A 13,239-nucleotide genomic window follows, 5' to 3' on the forward strand; every position below is an offset into this window, starting at 1 on the left:
GCAAATTTCCATCCAAGCTTCTTTAGCTATTGTAAAACCTAAATCTTTTTCCCATTTCAACTTATCTTTATCCCAATCTTTTTTACTATCAGTTTCTTGTAAAATACAATACAAATCAGATATATATCCCTTTTGTGGTATTGAAATATGTATTCCTCAAAATTACAATCAGGCAATAAAATCATGTGTCGACCACATATCTGTTTTACAAAAGATCTTAATTGATAATACACAAATACAGAGTTTCCACTAATACCGAATTTCCTTTGTAATTCATCAAAAGAACAAAATCATCCCTCAGAAAAACAATCGGATAAATTTGTTATTCCCTTCCTTTCCCATTGTTTCAAAGTGATATTGGAGACTGTAAAAGGAACAAGTTGATTGTTATATAATGGCATTTGTCCAGACCATTTATTTTTGAGCCCCAATTTATTAAGTTTACTTGTCCATAAATTTAATAATAATAGTTCGTAATAAATTTTTATTCCATCGAAACAAAATCTCATGAGAAAATCTTTCTGAGATAACCGCCATTTCTATCTTTGCCCAATTGGGCGGATCATCCATATTCATTAATGCACTAAGAAATTTAAATTGAGCTGCTTCATAATAATGTTGAAAATTCGGTAATCTTAAACCTCCAAATTGAAAATCCCACATCAGCTTTCTCATCGCTACCCTCGGAAATTTTCCCTTCCATAAAAAGTCTCTAATTGCTTTATATAAATCCTTTAAAAAAAACTTTTATTTAAAAAATAATGAATTGATTGAAACAAATATTGTATTCGAGGAAAGATATTCATTTTTATAGTATTAATCCTCCTTAATAAACCCAAAGGCAAATCCTTCCACCTAATCAAATCTAATTTAATCCTTTTTATTAAAGGAAGATAATTAATTGAATATAAATCTTGAAATTCCATATTAACATTAATTCCTAAATATTTAATTTGTGTGGTCCACTTCAAATTTGTAATACCTTTATACATTGAATAATCATTTTTACAAATTGATAAAATTTCACTTTTGGTCCAATTTACTTTATAACCAGATAATTGACCATAAGTTTCTAAACATTCTTGAATTGCTGGTAAAGAAATGCCCGGATCCACCAAATATAATAAAACATCATCAGCAAATAAATTAATCTTATATTCCTCATTCAAAACTCTCATACCTTTAACATTTTCATTTTGACGTATTAATTGTGCCAAAGGCTCAATGACTATAGTGAATAAAGCAAGTGACAATGGGCATCCTTGTCTAGTAGACCTTGTTAAATTAAAAGTTTCTGAGATCTGCCCATTGACAGCAATTCTGGCCTTCGGGCTATTATATAAAGCCTTTATCAATCCAATAAATGAAGAACCAAAACAAAATTTCTCAAGTACCTTAAACAAATCTTCCATTCCATTCTATCAAAAGCCTTTTCTGCATCCAGCGAGACCACTATTGGATAATTCATCTGAGATTTAGATTTATTTATCAAAGTTATTAAACGCAAAATATTGTCTGATGCATATCTATTTTGTATGAATCCCGTTTGATCACTATGTATTATTTTAGGCAAGTATTGAGCTAATCGATTAGCCATAGCTTTTGCTACAATTTTGTAATCTACATTTAACAGCGATATTGGTCTATAAGAAGAAACCTGTAAAGGATCTCTATCTTTTTTTGGTATAACTGTAATTATTGCATTAGAACAAGACTCGGGTAATCGAAAAGTGTCATAAATTTATTGTAAAACATCCTTAAAAATAGGAAATATATCAGCATAAAAAGTTTTATAAAACTCTATAGAAAACCCATCTTCACCAGGTGCCTTTCCATTTGGCATATCTCTTATCGCCATTTCTATTTCATTTTCTGTAAAGGGTTTGTCTAACTCTTGTCTATCTTCTTGATTCAATTGTGGCAATTTAATATTTTTCAAAAAAGAATCTATAGTATCATCGGTTACATCTTTACATTCCGAAGTATATAATTTTTATAGAAATTACAAAATTCCTCATTAATTTCCTTTTGACTAAAAGTAATACCTGATTTCTTTCTAATTACTGGTATAATTCTAGATAATTTTTCCTTTTTTAACTGCCATGACAGAACTTTGAGCTTTCTCACCCCATTCATAAAACTTATGTTTAGTTCAATTCATTAAACATTCAAACCGGTAAGTTTGTAATTCATTATATTTAAATTTTAAATTAGTTAACTGGTTCTTTCTGTGTTTCAGTAGCATTTTTTTGAAATTCTTTTTCAGTAACAGTTATCTTTTTCTCTAAATCTTCAATCTCTTTAATTCTCTCTTTCTTTACTTTAGAGGCATAACTAATAATTTGACCTCGTAAAAAAGCTTTCATTGCATCCCATAAAATAAAATGACTAAAAACAGAATTACTGTTATTACTAATAAAAACCTCAACTTGTTGATTTAAATAATTAATAAATTCTGTTTTTTTCAATAACATTGTGTTGAATCTCCATCTAAAAGCTCTCTGAACATCCTGAGAACTCTGATATTCTAATAATAATAATGAATGGTCCGAAACCAGTCTTGCCTTATAATCCACAGATGTAACCCTATCCTGCAAATGTGTTGAAATTAAAAAATAATCAATTCTAGAAAAAGAATTATGTCGTGACGAATAAAAAGAAAAGTCTTTCTCTGTAGGATTAAATCTTCGCCAAATATCAACTAGATTCAAATCTGACATCATATTAGTTACTTGAACTGCCATCTTCGATTTCTTAATTACTCTTGGATACTTGTCCAATAAAGGCTCCAATACCACATTTAAATCTCCCCCAATCATCACATTAGAATTTGCTTGTCCAAGTAATAAAGACATGTCGACAACAAAAGCTGTATCCTCAACATTCGGAGCATAAACATCAAGCAAAGTCCAAGCTTCATTAAAAATTGTACAGTTCAATTTTAATAATCTTCCACCATTTTTCTCTTTATTCTGTAGCTGAAATGGTAAATTCTTGTGCATCAAAATTGCCACTCCTTTTGCTTTTGAATTAAATGAAGAATAAAAAACTTGTCCAACCCATTCACGTTTGAGTTTCAAATGTTCCTTATCTGTCAAATGAGTTTCCTGTAAAAAAGCAACAACAACTTTTAATTTTTTTAAGTAAGCAAGTATTTTCTTACGCTTAAACTATCATCAATGATTGAAATCTTCCAAAAAAATTTTAAAAAGATGTATTATTTTTTTAATCAATTTTATCACTTCCACCACCATTGCTTCCATTTCTTCTTGAAATCTGATTCCCATCTTGTATCCCCACTCTCTTTGGAGACCGAGGAGGACTGCGTCGTTCCTGAAACTGCGTAATCGGTAGAGATTGAGCAAAGTCCATAGCTTCTTTAGGATTATCAAAAAACTTTGGCTGATATCCATCCTGAAAAATCCTCAATACTGCTGGGTACCTAAAAGTTGCCTTGTAGCCTTTTTTCCACAACAACTCTTTCACAGAGTTAAATTCACGTCATTGAGACATAATTTCTTGACTCAGATCCGGATTTTAAAAAAAACACGATTATTCTGGACCATCAAAGGAGATCTATTTTGCTGAACATTTCTAATAGCCACACGTAGAATTATCTCTCTATCACAATAGTTTAAACAACGGATCAGAACAGGTCTTGGATTCTGTCCTGAAAAAGGTTTCCTTCTTAAAGCTCTATGAGCACGTTCCAATATTAAACCTTCAGGGAACTTGTCTTGCTCTAACACTCGCGGAATCCATTCGGTAAAAAATTTTCTTGGATCTGGCCCTTCTATATCTTCTGGCAAACCAACAATTTTTACGTTGTTCCGTCTAGATTGGTTCTCCAAATAATCAACCTTTTTTGCTAGATTTTTATTCTGAGTCTGCAATGTTTCAATTGTTTTGTTTACATCTTGCAGTTGGTCTTGTACATCAACTAAACCTTGATCACACATATCAAGTCTTTCAGTGGTTTCAAGTTTAAATGCTCCATAGTCAACCATCTGTTGAGTATTGATATTCACCAATTCATTAAGCTTGGAATAAACGTGGGTCATAGAATTACCTAGCTGTTTCATTGAAGAATATATCTTAAATTCAAGATTTTTGACAATCATATCAGCAATAGTAGATTCAGACATAGTAGGATCCTGCTGTTTCTGAGAAACCAAAGCGTCTTCTGTCCCTTCCTTTGGTTTAACAGCTTTTCTTGCAGTATGGCTCAGTGTAGAAACCCCTGCCACAGCCTCCTTAGCAATATCAGGAGGCTGATAGTCAGGGTTATCTTTAAGCCATATCTCATCAAATAATGCCGTAATTGGATTCAGCTGTAAATTAACAGGTAAAATTGTAGATAAAGTGTTAAAAATTTATTTCCAATAAGAATCCAATGCCAGGCAAAACCAAAATAAATGAACTAACCATGCTACCTGTCACAACAGGGGTTGACATCAGGAAATATTCAAGCCAATTTCTCTTTAGACATGTGCGCCCAGTATACAACCTTAAATTGGATGAGTGAATGACGGGCGCACATTGAGGATGTATTAACAAGTTTAAAAATCCTTTCCCACGAATCGTAAGAAATAGTTCATTGTAAATCCTGTTCCCATGCTCTTTTAATCTTATCAATTTTGATATAACATAAATATGAGAATTTGGGTCATTCTGGGAAGGATGTAAAGAAAAATTGCAACGACAACATCTAAGAGGAAAAGTTATTAATTGGGTATGCAAAAAATTCCTCGTATGCAAATACCTAAAAAAAAATCTGTGAATTTGGAATATTAAATTTAATAGATAGTTGCTCAAAAGTCATGAGACAACTATCAACAAATATATCTTGAAAACAACCGATACATTTCTCTTTCCAATTAGAAAAGGCTTGATCGATCCAGGAAGGTGAAAAAAAATAATTAAATGGTATAAAACTGGATAAAGAGAAATTCTTCAGTGGAAAAAAATCTGCGGAATTGATACCATACACGTAAAGTAAGTTTAACCACAGGGCTCTCTATCATATTAATCGTAGTAAAAGAAAGTGCAGCTCCAAGCAATGATAACAAAGAAAATTTCTTTATTGATTTAAATTCCAAAGTTACCCATGGAGGGCAATCTAACTTATCAAAATAATGAATTCAAACAGTAGTATCACGAATATTAATAGCCCAATAATAAAATCTAAAATTGGGCAAAGCCAACCCTGTATCCTTTTTTTTTGTAAAAAGATTTTGTTCAATCTTGGTCTTTTATTTTGCTAGATAAAAGATTAAATAAGTTTTAGGGATAAAAGTCAGGATTGCCTGAAAAAATAAAATAACTTGGGAAAAACATTAATTTTAATGGGATTAATTTGACAAACTAATGTCATAGAAAGAGGTGACCATTTAATCAAAGGGATAAATTTTTCCTTAAATAAATTATTGTGATTCTTCATAAATTTAACACCTTAAAAGCATTATTAACTACCTTAAATGTGATATTACCATAAATAGGCATGGAAGCATTAAAAGGGAATAGCTCACTCTTGTGAAGGTTTAATTTATAGTCAGAGAAAAATCTAAACTGCAACAATAATCACAACATGATGCAGACAGACTTCTCAGGATCAGAAACGTGTAGTAACAAATCAACAGCATGCAAAGAGACCTTATGAACCTTTCCCCCTTTCCGAATCCTTAATATCCTCTGAGTTCTGAAAAACTACAGACAATGGCTCCAAAGCTAAATGAAACAATAATGAACTAAAAGGGCATTCCTGTTTAGTACAACAGTATAACCTAAATGTATTTGCCAAAGCCCTTTGGCAAATACTAGAGCGCCTCGGATGCCCCCCAAAGTTCCTCAATATGCTCGAAAACCAACAAGGTCAGGTCAGATACAGCAATGAGCTCTCCGAACCCTTCTCCATTAACAATGGCGTGAAGCAAGGCTGCGTTCTCGCACCAACCCTTTTCAATCTTCTTCAGCATGATGCTGCAACAAGCCATGAAAGACCTCAACAAATGAAGACGCTGTTTACATCTGGTACCGCACGGATGGCAGTCTCTTCAATCTGAGGCGCCTGCAAGCTCACACCAAGACACAAGAGAAACTTGTCCGTGAACTACTCTTTGCAGAAGTTGCCCTTTCAGAGCCAGCTCTTCAGCGCTTGACGTCCTGTTTTAAGGAAACTGCCAAAATGTTTGGCCTGGAAGTCAGCCTGAAGTAAACTGAGGTCCTCCATCAGCCAGCTCCCCACCATGACTACCAGCCCCCCCACATTTTCATCGGTCACGCAGAACTCAAAACGGTTAACCAGTTTACCTATCTCAGCTGCACCATTTCATCGGATGCAAGGATTGACAACGAGATAGACAACAGACTCGCCAAGGCAAATAGCGCCTTTGGAAGACTACACAAAAGAGTCTGGAAAAACAACCAACTGAAAAACCTCACAAAGATTAGTGTATACAGAGCCGTTGTCATACCCACACTCCTGTTCGGCTCTGAATCATGGGTCCTCTACCGGCATCACCTACAGCTCCTAGAACGCTTCCACAAGCATTGTCTTCACTCCATCCTCAACATTCATTGGAGCGACTTCATCACCAACATCGAAGTACTCAAGATGGCAGAGGCCGACAGCATCGAATCCACGCTGCTGAAGATCCAACTGTGCTGGGTAGGTCACGTCTCCAGAATGGAGGACCATCGCCTTCCCAAGATCATGTTATATGGCGAGCTCTCCACTGGCCACCAAGACAGAGGTGCACCAAAGAAGAGGTACAAGGACTGCCTAAAGACATCTCTTGGTGCTTGCCACATTGACCTCTGCCAGTGGGCTGATATCGCCTCAAACCGTGCATCCTGGCACCTCACAATTCGGCGGGCAGCAACATCCTTTGAAAAAGACCGCAGAGCCCACCTCACTGACAAAAGTCAAAGAAGGAAAAACCCAACACCCAACCCCAACCAACCAATTTTCCCTTGCAACCGCTGCAACCGTGTCTGCCTGTCCCGCATCGGACTTGTCAGCCACAAACGAGCCTGCAGCTGACGTGGACATTACCCCTTCGTCCACGAAGCCAAGCCAAAGATAACGTAAATGAAGGGGACCACTAAATATCAGAGGACAGAAGCAATGGGAGAATGATATATTAATTTAATCCAGGAAACAAACCCTGGACCAAAGTCAAATCTTATCAAAGTTTCAAACAAATACTATCATTCTCCCCTATCAAAAGCCTTTTCTGCCTCCAGGGAGATAACTCATTCAATTGTTTTAGCTGATAGTGGATATTAAAATGTGAGTAACAATTTTTAATAAAGCCAGTCTGACCATTAGACATGATTAAAGGTAAAAAATATGTCCAATCTATTAGTTAACATTTTAGAAAGTATCTTCGTATCAACATTCAGTAACGAGATTGGCCTATAGGAAGCACAATCTGTCAAATCTTTATTCTCCTTGGTTCAAAGAGATCGAAGCTTCATAAAAAGATGTAGGGAAACTTCCCTGAAAGAACTGTGTTTAAATGCGTAGCTATTAAATGAATAAAAGATTTTAAGAATCTACCGGATAACCTTTGGGATCATGAGCTCTTCCCAACTGAAGAGATCCATTAGCTTTGGAAAATTTCATCTGTAGAAAATGGTTTGTCTAAAAAGGTACAACTCTCTGAAGATAACTTTGGAATGTTTCATTTACTCAAGAAATTTTCCATGGAAAGGTATTGTCAGGAAATTCAGATTAATACAAATCAAAATAAAATTGTTTAAATGCATCATTTATTTCTTTATGGTCTGTCACAAGATCCCCATCCATTTTATGATTTTCTTGTAATCTGCCTTCTTACAGAAGCCTCCTTTAATTGATTAGCTTAAAGCATCCCTGATTTGTCGTGTGTGTATATAAAACTGATTCTTCCTTTTTAACAGCTGACTTTTAATCGGGTATGTTAGCAGTAGATCATGTTCAGCTTGCTTTTCAGCACTTTCTTTAAACAGTCTGGGTTTGGAAATGAAGCAAATTGTCTATCAATTTTCCGTAAACTGTCAATCAATTCCTTTAATTCTCTGTTAGTTCTTTTTTTTTTCAAATTAGCAGTGTAAGAAATAATTTTACCTCTTGGATGAGCTTTAAAAATACCCCATGCAGTCAGGCTAAAGACTTCCTCTGAAACATTTGTTTCAAAAAAGAAAATGGTTTGTTCTTCAATTAATTTTAAAAAGTCTTCATCTGACAGCAACGTGGTATTGAGATGCCACTGACTGCCACGTTGAGGTAAATCAGGGAATTTAATCAAAAGCACCAAAGGTGCATGATCAGAAATGGTTATAGTTTTATAATCTCAAAGACTGAAAAAAGGTATCTGTTGACTCTCTATAAAAGTAATCCATCCTTGTGCAGGTATGAGAGACAGAGAAAAATAATTTCTATCATTTGGATATAAAAATTGCCAAATGTCTAACACCCCACATCTCAGAAGGAAAGAGTTAATAAAGGTAGCTGATTTATTCTGAACAGCAGAATTGGTGGAGGACCTTTCTATCACTAGATCAAGCCAGCAATTAAAGGCATATTCATTTAGATCTGGCAAAAGTAAGAAAACACATTGAAAAAATTCAACATTGTCCTTATTGGGAGTGTAGATATTAACTAATAGAGTTTTCCTATTATTTAAAGTGCAGGTTACTATTTAAAAAAAACTACCATTAGAGTCCAAGATGGTCTTTAAATTAACAAATAAAATTGTAGGATTAATAAAAATTGAAACACCTTTCTATTCAGCTTTGAAAATTGAATGTTATTGTTAACCCCTCCAAAATGTGAGAATCTCATAAAAATGCAACGTTGGTCTTAATTTTCATTAAATGATTAAATACCTCTTTCTTTTAACTGGATAGTTAAGACCATGGCAATTCCACAAAGTAAAATTAATAATTTGGTTATTCATCAAATCAGTTTTTAAAAATGCATTTTGTAAAAAAGCAGCACCATCATTCAGAGAGATAACAACAGCAAAGCCACAGAACAACTTAAGAGTCTGCCCCAACAGATCTACAGGTTTAAATAATATATCAAGGCATCCTAATGTGAAAAAAAACATACACTGGCCTGGATTTTAAAAAAAACTTTCCTAAAGAAAGATATGCTAGATGTACACTGACCCAAACTGTAAACTACTCTCATTGGCAAACCTCCAAATAATTAAACAGGATTGAATGTTCCCATCTGTAAAAGAACCAAAACATACCACAGCTTCCAGACAACCAAGGTCAGAGGAAAAAAAAATCAGATAAGCTCTTTATTTATAAAAGTTTGAAGTTAACCTACCATTCGAGTCAGCAAAAATATAGCAAAGAAAGCTAATTGTCTGGATAGCTTGGGGATGTGAACAGAAAAACAGAACTTTATTTTAAAGAGAGAACCTGAAGATTCAACTCTTCTTTTAAAAAAAACTGTGGAACTGTATATTAGAAAAGGATAAACTGACATACACCAATGGTTTTTTAAAAAAAAACACAATCAACCTTCGAAAATTCAAAGGAAAAAGAGAAAAAAAGATGTCAAACACAATCAAAAGAGCTCAAATCCGTTTACACCAATCAGACAGCAGAAGACATTTCTTGCAAGAATTTTTTGGGCTTCGGCTACAGACTGCAGCCATCTAAGTGATCCATCAGGGAGAGTGATTTGCAAACGAGCAAGGAACAAAAGTGCTGCCTTGAAGCTTTGTTTGTAAAGCTTCGACATAACAGATTTGTAAAGTGCTTTTTTTTTTAAGAACCTTGGGACTAAAGTCCTTCACAATGTGTATACTTTGTCCTTCAAAATCCAACATCGCTCTTTGGTGGGACTCATGAATAATAGTGTTCCTTGTCTGAAAATAATGCTGCTGAATAATTGCTGAATGAGGATGTCTTCCCAAGGAAGGTTTAACTACCAGAGACCTGTGTGCTTTGTCTAATTTAGGGGGTGAAGAAAGAATATTCCCTCCAAAAATTTGAAACAGCAAATTTGAAAAGTACTTGATAAGAGCACCAGATTCTGTACATTCCCGCAAAAAAATTATCCATAAATTCTGCCTTCTGCTTCTACTCTCAAGATCAATCACTTTTTTTGAATGTTTTATTTAAATTTTTAAAGCCAAACATGCAATCAACAAAAAAAAATTGAATACAGAGTAAAAATAATGATCTATGATACATGATGGCTATAATTCCCCCCCACACTCCCGTGAAAAGTTAATAAATAAAGAAAGTAACTCCCAAAGAAAAGGAGAGATGAAAAAGAAGGGAAAAAGAAAAATAGGAATTGTCAGGAATCCATCGTCTACCCCACAAGTTTCACATTTTCAAAATTTATCTGGATTTCTAGAAGATGCTAGCATAAGTCTTGTGGGTGAGATGGGGCACAATTAAAGATTTGAACCTATAGGCACTGTTTTTTAGGAGGTCGATCCCTGCATTCTGAGGTTGGGTGAGTGATGGGCTGGTCAAAGTCCAAGGAGGCCTGTTTCAACCGGTCGAGTGTGAAAGTCTCTTCCTTGCCGCCAATGTCCAAAACACAGGTGGAGCCATTGTGTCTGAGGACACGGTATGTCCCTCGTAAGGCCACTGTAGAGGCGGCCGGTGAGCCCTGTCCAAACAAAAATATATTTACAATCAAAGTTCTTTGGGACGAAAGTGCAGGTTTGGCCAAGGGGTCTAGGTTTAGCGGGGGCCAGGGTGCCTAGGCGCTCACGTAGTCAGGACATTGTGGTCACTGGAGGCTCCCCTTAGTCCTCAGGGGCCATCATGAATTCACCCGGTATAACTAAAGTTATGTCATAGACTAACTCTGCAGAAGATGCCTCGAGGTTCTCCTTGGGTGCGGTGTGGATGCCTAACCAGTTAGGTCTGGTAAGCCATGCCATTAAGGCTGCCTTAAGGTGTCTGTGGAACCTCTCCACCAACCCTTTGGCCTGTGGGTGATATGCCATGGTGTGGTGGAGTTGGGTCCCCAGGGCATAGGCTAAGGTGGTATACTGACTGGAAGTGAATTGGGCCCTCCTGTCCGATGTAAGGTGTTCGTGGACACTGAAACGTGCTACCCAAATGTTGAGTGACGTCCATGCGCATGCTTCTGTGGAAGTCTCTGATAGTGGCACCGTCTCTGGCCATCCAGTCAACCATTGTGAGAAGGTAATGTTCACCTCTGAATATGGGTAGGGGCCCCACAATATCAACATGCATGTGGCTGAAGCGGCTTTGTGCTGGCTCAAATGTCTGTGGTGGAGTCTGGATTTTGGATGACTAGCACTGAGTACAAGTCCTGGCCCACAGGGCAACCTCTTTGCAGAGACCGTGCCAAGCATACCTGTTTGCCACCATTTTGACTGTAGTCCTGATGGTGGGGTGAGTCAAGTTGTGGACTGAGTTGAAAATCCGCCTCTTCCATGCAGCTGGAATAACTGGACGAGGTTTACCTCTTGAGGTGTCGGAGAGCAGCGTGCGATCACCTGGGCGATCTGGATGTCCTCCAGTTGTAAGCTGGTGAGCACTGCTCGGTATGCCGGAATCTCAGGGTCTGCTGGTTGCATATCAGCCAGGGCCGTGTAATCGATGCCAGGGGTAGGGTCGTGCACCGCCAAGATAGCTGGATGGGATAGGGCGTCAGCCACCACATTGGATTTGCTGGCTATGTGTTTGGTGTCCATTGTAAATTCAGAAATGTAGGACAGGTGCCACTGTTGCCTGCTGACCACAGATCTGACATATTACTGAAGGCGAAGGTAAAGGGTTTGTAGTCCATGTAAATTTTGACCTTCCTGCCCTCCAGGAAGTAACGAAAGTGCTGAATTGCCAAGCATAAAGCTATCAAAGGCACTGTACTTGAGCTCTGGTGTCCTGAAGTGTTTACTGAAAAAGGCCAGCGGTTGCCATTGTCCATTCACCAGTTGCTCAAGTACACCCCTGACCGCTGTGCTGGCGTTGTCTGTCATGAGGACGGTTGGGTGTCTATCTGTGGGTGCATGAGGAGGGTGGCATTGGCTAGGATGTTTTTGGTGGCCTGGAAGCAGAGCTGGCAGGAGAATTGAGTTAGAAGAGAAAAGAGTAAATGGAGATTGGTTAAGACTGATGAGGAAATGGAGATTGGTTAAGACTGATGAGGAAATGGAGATTGGTTAAGACTGATGAGGAAATGGAGATTGGTTAAGACTGATGAGGAAATGGAGATTGGTTAAGACTGATGAGGAAATGGAGATTGGTTAAGACTGATGAGGAAATGGAGATTGGTTAAGACTGATGAGGAAATGGAGATTGGTTAAGACTGATGAGGAAATGGAGATTGGTTAAGACTGATGAGGAAATGGAGATTGGTTAAGACTGATGAGGAAATGGAGATTGGTTAAGACTGATGAGGAAATGGAGATTGGTTAAGACTGATGAGGAAATGGAGATTGGTTAAGACTGATGAGGAAATGGAGATTGGTTAAGACTGATGAGGAAATGGAGATTGGTTAAGACTGATGAGGAAATGGAGATTGGTTAAGACTGATGAGGAAATGGAGATTGGTTAAGACTGATGAGGAAATGGAGATTGGTTAAGACTGATGAGGAAATGGAGATTGGTTAAGACTGATGAGGAAATGGAGATTGGTTAAGACTGATGAGGAAATGGAGATTGGTTAAGACTGATGAGGAAATGGAGATTGGTTAAGACTGATGAGGAAATGGAGATTGGTTAAGACTGATGAGGAAATGGAGATTGGTTAAGACTGATGAGGAAATGGAGATTGGTTAAGACTGATGAGGAAATGGAGATTGGTTAAGACTGATGAGGAAATGGAGATTGGTTAAGACTGATGAGGAAATGGAGATTGGTTAAGACTGATGAGGAAATGGAGATTGGTTAAGACTGATGAGGAAATGGAGATTGGTTAAGACTGATGAGGAAATGGAGATTGGTTAAGACTGATGAGGAAATGGAGATTGGTTAAGACTGATGAGGAAATGGAGATTGGTTAAGACTGATGAGGAAATGGAGATTGGTTAAGACTGATGAGGAAATGGAGATTGGTTAAGACTGATGAGGAAATGGAGATTGGTTAAGACTGATGAGGAAATGGAGATTGGTTAAGACTGATGAGGAAATGGAGATTGGTTAAGACTGATGAGGAAATGGAGATTGGTTAAGACTGATGAGGAAATGGAGATTGGTTAAGACTGATGAGGAAATGGAGATTGGTTAAGACTGATGAGGAAATG

The 13,239-nt window shown here is 36.9% G+C and overlaps 1 protein-coding gene across 9 annotated transcripts in view; it reads left to right on the forward strand.

The window, feature by feature from the left end:
- mfsd1l (major facilitator superfamily domain containing 1-like) overlaps window positions 1–13,239 on the forward strand; it is a 77,213-nt gene that overhangs the window by 26,168 nt on the left and 37,806 nt on the right. The gene's annotated exons all lie outside the window — the stretch shown is intronic.

Source organism: Narcine bancroftii, chromosome 12, assembly GCF_036971445.1.
Source record: "Narcine bancroftii isolate sNarBan1 chromosome 12, sNarBan1.hap1, whole genome shotgun sequence".
NCBI classification, from domain to species: domain Eukaryota; kingdom Metazoa; phylum Chordata; class Chondrichthyes; order Torpediniformes; family Narcinidae; genus Narcine; species Narcine bancroftii.